This window comes from Lichenostomus cassidix, chromosome 2 (assembly GCF_008360975.1).
Source record: "Lichenostomus cassidix isolate B80296 chromosome 2, HeHo_3.0, whole genome shotgun sequence".
Lineage (NCBI taxonomy): Eukaryota > Metazoa > Chordata > Aves > Passeriformes > Meliphagidae > Lichenostomus > Lichenostomus cassidix.
Genome location: NC_139482.1, coordinates 74,065,042 through 74,080,976, shown reverse-complemented (window position 1 = coordinate 74,080,976; position 15,935 = coordinate 74,065,042). Strand labels below are relative to the sequence as shown.

The 15,935-nt window shown below is 34.8% G+C and overlaps 1 protein-coding gene across 2 annotated transcripts in view; it reads right to left on the bottom strand.

The window, feature by feature from the left end:
- The window catches only part of CDH10 (cadherin 10), a 96,955-nt gene extending 81,267 nt beyond the window's left edge, over positions 1-15,688 (bottom strand). Inside the window, exon 1 of one of the 2 annotated variants that reach the window (XM_085052103.1) lies at positions 15,623-15,688. The gene's annotated coding sequence lies outside the window, so the exon portion shown is untranslated. The other variant, XM_085052102.1, reaches the window with a different exon arrangement.
- Between the last annotated feature and the right edge of the window lie 247 nt (positions 15,689-15,935).

The following is a 15,935-nucleotide window of genomic DNA, read 5'->3' as shown; positions in this document are numbered from 1 at the left end:
ACCATAAAATGTTTAAAATTTAATAGAAGATTGAAAAAACACTAGAAAAAATATATTTGTAAGCAAATGCAAAGTATCATAGCGTCTCCAAAAATTATCTGTATGTGTGTACTGATACCTTGTCTTTTCTTATGGATAGATGTAAAAGGACTTATCACATGATTGTTGATGTCTGAAAAAATCCTTAATGCTTCTTCTTGCTACTGTGCCATATGGTCTCTTACATGGTTTCAGGGCATTGCTGCACCAATTAGGTCTCTTCAAGTTTAACCAATTTTTGTGGATCCTGGTGATACAGCTCAGGAAGAGTGTACCTGGTCAAGGTATGACAGTACTCAGCAGCCCACTAGAAAAATAAGTTTTGTATGCCCAAATTAATATATTTTGATGCTAAAAAACAAGTGTTCTATGTTGTAGCTACATAACAAAATTTGTCACAGAGGACTTCAGACTCCTTTTAACCTGTCAGAGTAAACCATTTGTTCACAAGCACCAGGATTTCAAAGCATTTGATTGTTAATTTGTTATATTATACCACACAAATGAAAGACAAACATCCGTGATTGACAGGAAATATGAAGTGAGAAGCAATAAACCCAAGAAGTATGTCCTAAGAAAGAACATGACACGTAAAAGGAGCTTCAAAATACCAGCACCTGCACAACACAGAAAGAATTCCGGTGATCAACAACAGTTGGGCTACATTAGAATATAAGAAACATTATAAAAACACTGCTTATAATTTGGAAATTTTGTGAACAGAAATCCATGAAGGATAACACAACAATCATTAAAATTCTAGGAGTAAAATATGTGTACTAAAAAAGTTTGTAATTTGATTTCCCTTATAATTTTATGTTATAATCTTATATGGAAAATTTAATAATTCTAAAATATTTGGCAGTGTTGGACTTACAACACAGTAGTATTTCAGTGAAATAACTTATTAATATTTTATTAAACATATAATTCCGTATATTGCTTTGGATGTGAAAATTTCTGCTCAATGTACCCTGAAGCAAAAGTGCAATTAAGCACTTCCTAGGCAATAAGAATGATCAGCTCAGCGCAAGATCTCATTTTGCACTTCTCTTCCAGGATAAGCTCTGATCACATGTATTCTATGTAAAATTCAATCATTCCAACTGTCCTCTTCATTTCATTACTAAAGCAGGCTGCTCATTGTGGTCCTTAAATCAATTAAATCAACTACCTGAAAAATACTTATTGGACATCACTGGAATGTGACAAAAAAAGTCATTGCCTTCTAAGAATTATGTGAGGAATTAAAATTACCCTTTTATTAAAATTAAGGTGGAAGCCAATGAAGTGTCTGAAAAATTTTAAGTTTTGAACACAGTGCTACTAAGCACTAGCTGAGACAAATATGTAATGTTGACAGTTAACTGGGAGTTAGAAAAAGTTAACTTCAGAAATACAGAGTTGTTTTATTCTTATTTTCTGCTAGAAAATTAGTCTCAGAGCACTGCACAGCCTTGTTTAAGGACAAAGTTGCCCAAAGCACAAGTGGGTACATATCTGAAAATAATAAAATAAAAATAAATGTGCTGAACATTGTATAGCTGATCAAATCCTGTCAACAGTAATGAAACTTAAACACAAATTTAAATAATTTTTGAAATGCTGGGATGTCCCCTGTACAGAAGCATGTGAGTTTATCAACATACTCTGGCCCCCAAACTTCCACAGTTTTCTGCGTAAAAGCTCTAGGTTTGCAATGCATAGTAGGATGTGGCTTTCAGTCCTTCCTGGAGGAAAATTCTATCCCTTTAATTACAAAGAGGGCATCAGAAATCCACCAACAATGAGAAGGTTCTGCAGCGCTGTCCAGCCCTGAGTTTTCTGGTTCTTCACATGCATTACTCTTCTGCCTGAACGAGCACCCAGCACTTCAAGCATGGACTAATTGACAAGAGCACCTGACTGCTGCTGTTAACCAAACTGCCTTTCACAGAAAGTACCAAAACACACAGAAAGAGGCAGATTAACTCCTATTTCCTCTCCTATAGGATTTTTTTTTTTTTAATTAGTAGCAAGAAAGACTCTAGTATGGCCTTTCCAAAGTGCAAAAAACTGTGAAGTGCTTGTGGATAGCAATGTGGACTAAAAAAAGGTACAAGAGGCAATCATTGCCATCATTCTTTTCTCATGTAAATCAGCTGTAACAAACACCTAAGGAGCCAGAAATGAGCTGTAGCTTGGTCTAAAACTATCATAAAGACTTCTGGAAAATCTAGAGATACAGGTGGTTTTTTTTCCTTTAGCTAAGAAGAACTTGACTGAATAGTGTTAGAGAGTTCCAGACACATAAGGGTTTAGTTTCTCCGAAAATGTTTCTGTCCTGCACAAGGCACTGTGAGGCTATCAAAAAAATATTGTTAAATCAGGGAAATATAATGTTTTAAAATTTGTTAAGGCAGGACATTTCACTCCCATTTTCAAGGAACTACTTTTTCTTTTTTTGCCTTTTCTTTCCTGAATTCTCTTGACAGTACTAAAAAATGACAGTTATCTCCATGACAGTCTTTCACAGTGCTTTACATCAGAGAGGATGGATATAAATCCATTGCAGGAAAACGCAGTTTTATTTCTGAAGCATGTTGACTTCATCACATCAGTCCAATAAGTGATAATTTTAATTTTTGTCTCATTTCTGTATTCACACCTCAGACAGTTGAAACTATTTCCACACTGTAAAAGGCAGGGAAGGAAAAAAGCACCTTATTTGCAGCTAATATATACCTAGGCTTCTCTGTTTATCTTCACGAGACAGCATCCAAGTTTACTTTGGCAAAGGTAAGATCTTTTAACCTAATACCGAAAATGACATATCAGTGTCACTACTTTTAATTTAGCAGTTTTCATTTCTATTTAACTATCCCTTCCCAGCTTGTCCTAAGTTTTGCAATCTCTGAAGGACAGCGTCATAGCCACAAACTCGTTCAGACTGTTTCTGCAGGTCTCTGAAAAATGGAACATTAAATTGTTCTTACATTGTGCATGTAAGAACAGCACACATGATTGTCAGGAACCTGTGCTTTTGTGACCTTTATGTCTTGTTTAAAATTTCTGTAGGCTCATGGGCCCTGAAACATGTCAGTTATTTACTACTGCAGTTGTACAGCAGGATGAATTTTTTCTTTTACTGCTACAGCTTAGGTATATGTTGCTTCGACTAGCTGGTCGTCACACTAGATATAAATAATTTTGACAGTCAGGAGAGCACACTAAATACACAAGTTCCACAGATCAGCAATCAACCTTATCTGACAGACTAGCCCCAGAAACAGTTTTAAAAAGCATTTTTTCCTTTTGATCATCTTGACAAGTTTGGTGACAGACACTTTTCAGTCTCCCCTTTATACACAAGATCTAACAGTTTCCAGCATAAATAATGTATTTACTTACCTACCTAAAATTCTAACTAAATTATGCACACTGGGATTGAAAGAGCAGAATCTACTGTTCAACAGGTGCTAGTTGCAGAGAGGGAATACAAGGGATTTTACAACAGAGATGAGGACATTCTAACAATTCTTTCAAAAACATATTCAGAAATTGTCCTATACTGATTTCCAGGCTTTTCTGAAGAGAACCACAAAACCATTAACTCTTTTCACATTCAGAAGCTCCAAAAATAAGAAGAATTACTTCTATTGACCATATTTCCTCCTTCCTCCCTAACTTCAAAAAAGACATTGATAGATTGAATTATTTCACCTTTCTAATACACTTTCCTAACTATCTACATACTCTTTTTATCCCTTAAACTGATTTTACCTCCTTCTTATCCACATAACACTGTCTGCAAATTCTCTTAATCTCATCTCATGGGAGACTTTCTCTTTGGTGACTTATCACATGCTACATCATCTTTCTTCCCCTGTGTTTGGTTTCTTGCCTATCTTATTCCATGTTTGAGGTGAACCGTGCTGCCTGTCTTAGCTGAAGCTCTTAGAAGTTAATATATTTTGAAAATGCCTTAAAACAAATGTAAAAAAAAAACCCTTCAAAACATATAACAGAATTCCAGTTTCCCCCTCTTTTATATTCTTTAAAACATTCTGTACTCAGTTTGCATTAAAGATAACTGCATGAAAATTACATACACATACACATGAATACACAAATGTGTATTAATCCAGAATAAGAAGCTGAGATGTAATTTTGGTACATAACTTTCTGGAAAACTCTTTCAGATTTAATTTGTGAGGCCTTAAGTTTCACATTTGTCTGTCCGTGTTTCTATCAAATCTATGACATATATTTAGATTTGTCTTTCTTGTAAGGGAATTCACATCATGTCAATTCATTGGAATGAGCAATTACAACTCTTTTTGTCAAGTCACTTACCAGTTTAATTTTGCAGGCAAATTCTATTACAGGAGTCAGATAGAGAAAAATTATTCTGAATGTAAATTTTTAAGAGAGTTTTACTGGAATGAGGAGGAAAACATCACATTATCATATGCCTGTACAAATCTGTTGAAATCCTCTATCTTATTACATTAATATCATGACTCTTCCCTTCATTCTTGCTGAAACACAATGGATTTTTATGCCTAGATAACCCTAATCAGAGAAATCACACAACCTCAAACCATCCAAAATGAATGCTTCAGCTGTTGACTGACTTATCACAGTACACTGTACTTATCACAGTGGTACCTCAGCTAGCGATTGCTTATTAAAAGTCACATTCTAGTACTAACATTTTAATATATATTAATTGCTAGAAAATATATCTTGAATTTTTGTCCTTCTAATATTTTCATTTTCTATGCAAATATAGAAAGCATATAATACACAACCAGGTATTACTGATTATGCATACAGAAAGTAATGGAATTGTCTGACATTAAAAGAAAAGGTCTTAAAAAATCTTAAAACAGTGTTCTCATTTGATACTAGTTTTGATTGATATTATTTCCTCCTTCATCTGGGAGGATATTAAAGTAACTCACAAAGTAATAATCTGACATTTATTTTCAATGGCTACAGCATATTTGGATGTTATTTGAACAAGCCTATAATAATTCTTATTAAAAAAAAAGAAATAAAAACATCCTTACTTTTGAATGAATGAGAACCCCTGCCTTAAGTAAAAGCAGGATTTATATCATGTTTCTCTTTCCAGCTCTTTACAGAGAGTAGTATATTTGCATCTAGAAACTTTCATCATACTGGAAGTTAGAAATAAGTAAGTAAATATGGACTATCATTTACATAACTCCTTCAGAAATTGAGCAAGAATGTGATCTGTACTGATTTCAGATATCTGCATATCTAAAGCATTATTGTTAAAACCCCCAGGTATTAAACTAGAATTCATTTAGCACAGAACCAAAACCACTCATTTTGCTGAATCCCAATGAAAATACCAGGGAAATACCGAGCATTTATGTGCTGTTCTTGCTCTGTTTTTTTTTTTTTTTTTTTTGGATGCAGGCTGGTATGAATTTTCCCAAGCCAAAACCAGAAAATAAAATGAAAAACAAGAATGCTATCACAGACCCTGGCTTTCTGTTAAACATTACAGGATGCTGAAGTGAATATTGCCTTGAGCTAGCTAAGCATTAAAGTATTCTACAGAGATATAATGCACTACTACAATAAAAATCTATTGACAATTGCCTTGAACCAGTTAAGTATGCTACAGAGATCTAATGCAGCAGGCTGAAAATCTATTTCTATGTGGTAATGACAGTCAGTTTTTGTGAGATTTCTCAAATCAATACTTATAGGCTTTTAAAAAAGGAAAAAAAAAATCCAAAAACCAAAGACAGTTTTGGCCTGTGCATGAGTTGGTTTGTTATTTTGCAATGTCTATAAAAAATCATACATATATATGTATAACAAAGCAAAGTATATTGTTGGTAGGAACAAAAATATGTGCAGGAAAAGACTAATTCTTTGTTTCATATAATTATCCTCTTGCCACGAGATGGCACCAAAAGATTAAAAATATCTGCATTCCTAAGGTTCCCATCTGAAAAAATGAACAAACTTTTTAGGGAATGGCACAAGAAATGTCTTTAATATTTGACTTTCAATTTGCCTAGCAAGTTATAAATAACATTCTGCTTACTTTGACAAACTCTTCAAATGCAGAGACTTACCATAGAGTTAACAGAGAAAAAAAAAAATTGTTAAACTAAAGCTTAAGTTTCCTACAAATTGCAAAGAACAAGCTGTGGACATTTAGAATGATACATTTCTGCTATAGGACAGGGAGGTAAAAACATATTGAGTATACTAATAAAATCTGAACAGACACAAGAAAATATAACTCTAAAACCATCACCAATGCATAGTTTGCCCTAACAAAAATTTAGGGAACCTCAGCAACTTATGCATTATGAATTATTCCTTTACTCCACTCAATTTTCCCTCCCAATTGCAATTAAAAAAGAAAAAAAAGTTTATCTCAAATTTAGGGAGCGCTTAAAGAAGCTGTGAGGTATATAACATGAAAACTGAAGAAACTCTGTTTCTAGCTTATAGGATATCATATTGTCAAATGAATGCTTTTCTATCCCTGCAGCAAACTCTCATCCTTTATGAAGATAGTACTATACAACATGGACAGCCCAGAGTGGACTTACTGCATAAAACCAAACTGAAACAAAACCTCACAGCCCCATGGAGAACAAAAAATTCAAGCCATGATCACTTCACTGGCAATTGTTTCATGTCAAAAAATTCATTTATCTATTAAAAAATCCAGCAAAACACCTATTAAAAAATGGTTCATAGCTTCCAAGCAGGAAGAAACTAAGTATCTCAGAAAATAAAATTACTAATTCCACAGCAAATTTCAAGTCACTATAGCATTTTCCTTTAAAGAAAAATATTACAATTATAAAAGAAAGAAGTTTGAGTCAGTATTGTCCTGATCTTCATTGCCAGTATTTCTGATTGTTCAGAAACATATTAAGCTACCTTCAATCTTTTTTTCTGCACATCACTTCATTTTAGCTCATATATTTTAAAACACTAATGGATTAGCCTTGAGAAGTCAGTGCTTGATTAAACATTAGAATCATTGATATGAATTCTATTTACTTAGAGTTGAATTTAATACTTTAGTCTTTTTTTTCTGTCATCATGCCACTATGACACCACATTTTTTTCATGTTATTTTCCTCATAACTAATAGCCCAGTTTTAATCCACTATAATGATAACTAAATAGCTTCTAAATTGTTCATGAATCAATTTTTTTGTGCCAGAGCATCATGAGTTTTTTTGGTGGTGTTCTTTTTTCTTTTTTTTTTTTTTTAGTGAAAAGAAGGATTTTTATATGCTCAAAGAAGAAATGTACTCCAACCAGAGCTTACCCAGAGTAACAGGGAACCAGTCACATCACTAAAATGACGTGATAGTCATGGATACCTCTAAGACAAAACTGCCTGGGTACTCTTGCTGAGATTCAGCTGGAACCATTCAACTGGCAGCTGTGGTACTGATCCACCTAGGCTGCTTTTATCCCATTAGACCTAACTTTCACAACTTTTCCAGGTGGCAAAACAAACCCAGACTCTACCTACACAAGCACTTACTGGTTGGATATTGATGGCTGCAGCCATGGAGAAAGGAATGGGCATGTATTTTCCCTCCTGAAGGTACATAACCTGAAATTTAACAAGAACTCACTGCTGTGTTAACATAGGAGTTTTGGTCCTGTAATTTAGGAGGCTGAACTACTTTGAGCTTTACCATTGGCTTTTAACTCCAGCTAAGTGGTTGTTGTTAGAAGTGAAAACTTAAAAGCTCATTTGTAAGCTGTTTGTAGGTACTATTCTAAAACACAACATAGCAAGTACAATTTAAACCCTTGAAAACAGTGAAATGTATTTATCCTGCTATTTAAAACAAATCCCTACTAAATTCACAGCTTAAGTAATTGGTATCTCCTTCATTGTCACAAAATTTTAGGTATCCACTTTAGAATATCTCAAGCCTAGTGACCTTTCTTAGTCATGTTATAGATTCTTAAATTCTCTAGAAGATTTATGCTCATCAAAACTTTAATGGGATTATTAATATAATGCAGTATGTCTTAGTTCTCTTTCCTTTTCTAATTCTCATTATTTTGACCTCAAATAAAAAAACAGAGGAAACCAAATCACAATTAGGATATCTTCACAAATAGCACATGTGTTCAAGGGTCATTCAGGTGCCTTGCTAATCAAGGATAGAAAGAAGAAATGTATGATTTTGTCTTAATTTTCCATCCTGTACATATATTCCACACATATGCTTAAATTTTAGAGATCAGCTTATTCTGGTCAACAGAATGATTAAAGACTCTCTAAATAATATAAACAAAAAAAACTCTAATACATTTCCATCTTAAGAAAGGTTTTCTCAAATTAGTTAATAGAATTAGTGTACTACTTGGTTTGAAACCACTTAAGAAGGGAAATTTGGAGGAATAGTATAAGCAATTTTATTAAAGAATACTATTAGAGGAGAAAATCCATCTACCTCTATGTGTTCATGTGCCATTCAGTTGTCACTACCAGAAGAAAAAAGTAGCTCCAGTAAGACATTGCACAATTGCTTTTGTTAATCAGAAACTTAATAAAGAGCCCCCAAGTAATGGAGTGAACCAAATGTACCTAATATGCCTGGGACTGTGTTCACCCATTTTAATCAAGATGCCAGCTTCAGAGCTATCTTCACTGAGCACCATACTCTTACTCAAGGGAAAGAGCACATCTCAGCACGCTAATGCCAGAAAAAAGACCTTTGTCCAACAGAGGGGAAAAAATAACACTTGCCTAAAATGGTTCTCACGATAGTGTGCTACATCCTACTCTTTTACTGACACTGGAAATTTCTGCCAAAAGCCTGTGGAAACTATCCCTAAGAGAACCAGAATTAGATGACAAAAATACTATTTAAAACTTGGCCATAGGAAGTGGGAAGCAGTACCATATTTAGAGAACTTAGTTGTAATATGCTTAAGCAGATCTTGAAATATATTTCATGTCATAATGAAATGTCTTACTTCTCCAAACTCAGAAGCAAGGATTTTTTTTTTATTTTGCTCCAAACTAATTAGGTGTACACCATTAACTCGTTCGTAAATTGAGGTCTACACTATTACTTACCACTTAATACAAGACTATTCAGATTAACAGTGCTTTAATTTTTAACAGAAAGTCATGAGAGCAGGCTAGTAGCTCTGCATACCTTACGTCACTAGATCAAAATTATAATGCAAAAAATAATATAGCATGCAACAGTATTGAAATGTAAAAATCCTCTCTATACTAAATGATATAAAAATTAGAAGATATATGTGCTATAACAAAAACATGATCTATAGCATGATGATCTTTTTGTGAAAGAATATTTCAATAATTAGTTACTAAAATTAATTCTTACAGATGGAAAGGGAATAAGAACTGAAATATTGTCATTCTCTTGCTTCAGTTCATCATGTTTGCTTATATTTGGTTTTAAACATGTTCTGTTGGGATTTTTCTTTTTTCTTTCTATTTTCCTTGGGGTTTGTTCTGCAATTATTTCTAAAAACTGAAAGTCTAGATAATATTCTGAATAATCTCTACATTAAAGAAACAAGCCAGCAAACACACAACATCAGCTTAAGAATTATGTCTTATCAATCTAATTAGGACAAGTAAACTTCTAGTAAATGTATTACTAATCATTTTCATGATGTAGAGAATCAATGACATTTTATCATGGAGTCATAGGAAGGGTGGGATTGTAAGGGACCTGAAAGATCTTCAGCCTCATGCAGTTCCAACCCCTCCTACCATAGGCAACAGTGCCACCAACTAGTTCAGGCTGCCTGGTCTTGAACACTTCTAGGGATAGGATATCCACAGCTTCACTGGGCAACTTGTTCCAGTGCCTCACCACCCTATGAGTAAAGAATTTCTTCCCAATATTTAATCTAAATGTCTACTTTTAACTAATTTCTGGTGACACAGAGATAAAATGGACGTGCATTTATAGCTCCCAGTTCCATGCACCATGGAAATGGCCTCAGGGAAATGGCAGGTCACTACTTCTAAGAGAAAGGAGTTTATACACTTACCCGACAATTTTTCTTGGAATTGTCAGAAGCTTAACTACCCTCCCTCTATTCTCAATATTACCTACAAAGAATTACACATACTTTGGGTTCTTATATCTTTTTTCTACCATAATTTAAAAATTTATAGATTTACTCTATGTATTTTGCCTTTTGTGTAAGACATGAAATGTTGAAAACTCTCTTGATTCAGGAGGAAGTAAGAATTGGCTGTCATAATTAGAGGAACCAATGAAAGAATAGAGAGCATCTAAGTTTCCTAGACACAGGTAAATGTCTGTTTTATTTGTGTTTGTTATTAAGATGATAGCAAGAGAATTAGGAAGATAATTTTTGCATACATTAAAGAGGTGGAAATATTGGAACTACTGAATTGTGGTAGACACATGCACACAACAAAAGTTAGGTTATATAAATTTATTTTATGTTAGTTTGGGGGAGAAAAATTAACAATTCTCTAGGACACTGTGTTTTGAATTTCGTTAATAGTGCTGCAAATTACAGTTGTACACATTCTTTGTGTCCAAAAAATCTGGATATTATAGCATTGCAGAGTTTGTGAGGATTGCACTCATCTTTAAGGACCATGATCTGGTCTGGATAAGTGATGTCATATTCTTTACGTTGTAATCCAAAGCAGTGCCACAGGGTGATACAATAAATCCAATATATAATGTGGTAGGTGATGGAATATTAACAGTTAAATCATAAAGCATATATGCACATACATTCATATAGATCATATCATACACAGTTCTTCATGAGAAAATATTTGGAGAGGGTTTTTTTTGTTTTCTTAAAAACCAGAAAAACACAGTTGTAGCTTTTGAGCAACAGAATTCTGGAAAAACCCATTTTCAATTAATTTTTTGAAACATTACCTTTACATAAACACACACACATGCTCTCTTCATTACATGATTCCCTACTGTTTGAAATATGGTTCAACATTCCCTTTGAGTCACAATTAAGAGATGCCATAATAAAGTTACAAATAAAAATATCGTGTGAAGAATGATGTACATGAGGGAATAATATTAAAAAGGACACCTCCCATGTTGCTTTTCATTATAGCCAATTAACTTCCTAAATCTTTGTATTTCCCTGATGAAACCTGTTGGTACGTGGTACCCACTTCCAGACAGCAGACGTGAGTTTATATCCCAGAGCAGATGCCCTGTGACAAGCTGGGAAGTACCTCTGAGATGCTACTAGAGCTTTATGCCTCCTGCTGGACACACTTCTTTAACAAAAAAATGATAAATATTATCTATTTCATGTAAGTTAATAAAGGCAAGAAACGGTAGTGGGACTTGCAGAAAAAGTAAAATAATGAAAGGCTCAGTTAAATTAAGACATAAATTTTACATTATTCACTTGCTAGGATGCAACCCCTGTTTAAGATAAAGGTTGTCCCTGTTTTACCTCTACTGTAAAGACACACACACATTTGAGGTAATTGTCTCTGACATTTAATAATCAGGAAGACTGCATCTAAAAAGAAATGTGTATAAGGCTTCAACTGGCACATTTTTGGAAAATTGCCCACATATTAAAAAATAGACTGAGAGGCCAGTAGAGAGAACACAGCTCAATAGCCTTTGTTTGGGTGGTGTTCTGGCTTCCCACCAGATGAAAACAGAGCAAAGAAAAAAACAGTGTTCAGGTCCAGTTGATTTTCTTTTTTCTGTGTGCAGTAACGCAGCCTGGTAACCATAACACACATAGCTCCCACAGATGATGATTGATTTTTTTTTTCTCTTGCTCTATTGTGGAGTCATTAAACCACAGAAACAGGCATGTTAGGGAAGTCACCATGCCAAGGATTCAAAGTTGAAGAGCTGTAAATCCAGGGAGAAAAAAAAGCTAGCAACTTTTAATAAAGGAGCTCCTCTTGGCCTCAAGAGAGATTTGGAGAACATTTAGAGCTCAGAATGCCATTGCTTCTTCTTTCCTTTGTTTTTGCTTTTAAGTTTTTTCCAGAAGTTGAACAGTAGAGGAATTACTGTTTTTTCTCAAAAAACAAGTGTTCACATTACTAGATTTGAAGGTGCAGGATGTGTAACATGTGTGTGGTTTTTAATCACCCAATGTTTCAGTGAACTGTAGCTTTAGTTTTGTATGAGCTTTCTTTGATACATACATGTATTTCAGAGCAAATGGAAGTGTGCTATGGTGTGGCATCCTTACATGCAGTGAAGTCACCCTTCATCATGTTTTACTCAGGCATATTTAAACTGCTCATAAGAAGATAGTTTTTATTCTTCTAATTTCAATTTTCCTCCTTTTAAATAAATGATGTGTCAAATGATATGTTAGTAAAAAGCCCATAGCAAACTCAATGGTAATACAGAATAAATATTCATGTGGTTGATAAAATGCTCCTTACACCCTTATATTATGCCCAAATAATCAGTGTTTTTCTTCCATTTCTCTCTGCCACATATTTAATAATAATGTCAAAAATTGACTGCACAGCAGGATTTTTAAAGTCCATGAAGGACATATAGTGAAGTCCAGCTAAAACACCTTGGTGTTCACAAATATGATTTCAGGTGATAATAATGAATCAATTAAAAATAATATTACCATAACCCCATATTCACCCCATTACTATTACTCAACAGTAGTTCAATCTTAATTGACCCCCTATACCAGTGCTGCAACCTAGTGGTATGATGGGGTATAAAATTATACTCCTTTTCAATCAGGCTGTAAATATGGTTAGCAGACCTAGAAACTAAGTCACCTGCACAGAATGCTCCAGATGAGACAGGCTCTGTTTCATTCATTTCTTTCCTTGGGAAATCACGTTGAGACCAGGAAATTACTCTCTCACAATCAGAGCCAGATATTATCTTAAAATTAACCTCTTCTGACTTTTACATTTAATTATTCAACAAGGCAAAAAAAAAAAAAAAAACTTACGTTACTTAGCTGAAATTTGTACACTGCTTTGCATGTCTAGATGTGTATTTTATGAATATCTCTCTACATTTAATTAATTTAGTGCTCATTTTCCTTCACATATAACATTATTCTTCTGTCTTTTTCAACTACTGTTAAGCACAGAAAAGAACAGTAGCCACAGTGTCTACTGTGAGCACATTTCAGTATTTCATCATTCTTCACAGATCCTTTGTCTATTGAGAACATGCAAGTGTGAAGTTTTCGTCTATCTACACTCATTTACTCAAATGCAATGCCAAAAAGATCATTCAAGAATATATAAGGTTCTACATATAGTGTTTTCAAGATGCATTTTGCTGTTTTCTGTTCCATAAACAGTTATAAACTATTGTAAATATAAACAGTTGGAAAGGCAAGAAGCCACGACATATTTTCCAATGCTACCCAAAGTAACAAAAAAATCAAATAATCAGGATCCGTTTTCAGCTTAAATATATGCACTATAATCAACACTCTTCAAACATCTCAGTGTTCATATTTAGGAGCACGAAATTGTCTTGACACCATACATAAAAAAACACAGACATAAGCCTAAATTAAAATTAACAGAAACTGCTACAGATATGATTCATTCAAACTTTTATGTAACAAAGTATAAAAAAATATGAGAATACTCCCTCAGGCCCAAACTAGATTAAGAGTTGATAATCTAAGAAGTCTTTCTCTCTTAACATAAGTCCATATTGACTCTAAACAGCTGTTTTTCAACTCTTGAGGCACATAACCTGTGTTTCCTTCTTGCTTTCCTTAGTTCCCTAAGTTCCTTCTGTCATTTCCTCCTCTAAAACAGCACAGACTGCTATTACATTCAAACAGTAAGCAATTAATATAAAAGTTTGTGTAGCTGGAAAAATCTAAATAAATCCTAGTAGCAGACTCATAATATTCCTATTAAATGGCACATGTGGAAAGAATTTAGAGATTCAGAGGTGTACTCCAGTCTCCCACTCTTTTCCCCTCCAGTAATATCACCATGCAAATTTAAAGCCTACTACCTTTAAAAGAAGGAAAAAAGACAGCAACCTGCTTCCTCGCACTGTGCCCTTACTCACACACTCACATATGCATCTTCACATACATGCACAACAAGTTGTAAAATTAAAAAATACCTTCAAAGCAACGGGAGTGCTGTTGGGATAATACAGGGGCTTTTACCGAAATGAAAGATGAAGATTATAGGCAACAGCTCCATTTGTGTGGAAGCAACAGAGATGATAGGTCCATTTTAAAATGCTGGTTGCTATTTGTCACTGATTGCACGTGTAGATGCATTCTCCTAAGCTGAAGGACTGTTAGATTTTTACAGCTGCAACTGGTATCATGTACAGTATGAGCCTATTCAAAATTTCTTATGCAGCTGACAATGCCTCAATAGTTAGTAGTTGGGAGCATGGATTTAGAATTGTATTGTGCTGCATTAATTTAACACCACATCAAATATGGATTTTATTGCAGCAGTGACAATAAATGCTCACACAGGTGCAGACTAAATTTTTCCTCCCTCCACCTTTTCCCTTCTTCCCCCCTCGTTTTCCCTTCCCCCCCCAGTCCCCCTTTACTGAAATGTCAAACCAGGCAATATTTTCCCCATTTGTGTGCATACAGCTCTGTACAGATATTTGAAATATTGCCTATATCCACTCTGCTATCCCTCCCCACAGGGATTTCCTTCATAAGAAGCATTTGCTGTGAGTGTGGATAATTATTCTGAAATTCAATCCAGGGCAGAACGAATAACAGTGAAAGCTGCAACAGACTTGCACAGGTATACAGAAAGTGAGGACACATATGTGTATGTTTCATGCTGCATTCATAACTGTTACACTATGAAACATTGTGCTTTTTTTCAATTCAATTAGATTTGTTCCCCCCACACTGAATTTGCAAGAACTGAATACAGATGGAAACTGCTTCTCAAAAGAGAGCCTGCTTACTAGGAGGAAAAAAAATGCTTAGGGTTTCAATCTTGAATACATATGATGATATCGGTTTACTTCGAGGAGAGCAGGCACAGCAGTTATTTCCTATCCCTTGCCTCATTACTCCTGACGCATATTTATAAAATGCAAAAAGTTGTACACAGTAGCATAAACACATGAATTGCATTAAACAACGTACTGCTCTGATATAATGATTGTAATAATATCAAGAGAAAGAAAGAAAATAAGAAAGGTTCCTACCTTTTATTCTGCTGAGAAATTGAAATAGTGTCCACCCCAACCAAACAGAAAAACGAGCTATTAGAGTCCTTTTTTTGGTCAGTTTTCTCCCGTTATTTTTTTAAGACTGATCCTACTTGGCTCTAACTCAGGCTTTTTCTCCCAGCATCGCTTAACTCTGGACAGTCCGGAACCAAAGCTAAGGGGGGAGCTCTCCCTCCGACTGGCTTTCATTCAGAGCTTCTGATTAAAAAAAAAAAAAAAAAAAAAAAGGCAAGACACACCACGACACACACACACGCCCGCAGCGTGCACAGACACTCTCACACTCACACACTCTCACTCTCCCTGCTCGGAGGGGAGCGGGAGAGAGGCGCTGCTGCCGGAGCCGCAGCACTTACCCTGGGAAGGTTGGAGCCCGGGGAAGTGCAGCTTCCCGAGCACACAGTGATTTGCAAGTGAATGCGGTGGGAGGGTACAGCAAACGGAAAGCTTTTTTTTGTGAAAGCCTGTCGCTCTCCCTTCGCTGCCAGAATGGTTCTCTGGTTTTGAAGTCTAAGCCTCATCTGCTTAGCTTGTCGTAATAAGGAATGCTGAAAACACCTCCACTTTTTGTGGTGTGTTGCTCTTGATTAAATGTAACCACTTTATTGTGTCACCAGTGGTCTTAGAGCAATGTTTATAAAAGATATAGATATATTTTAACAAATATGC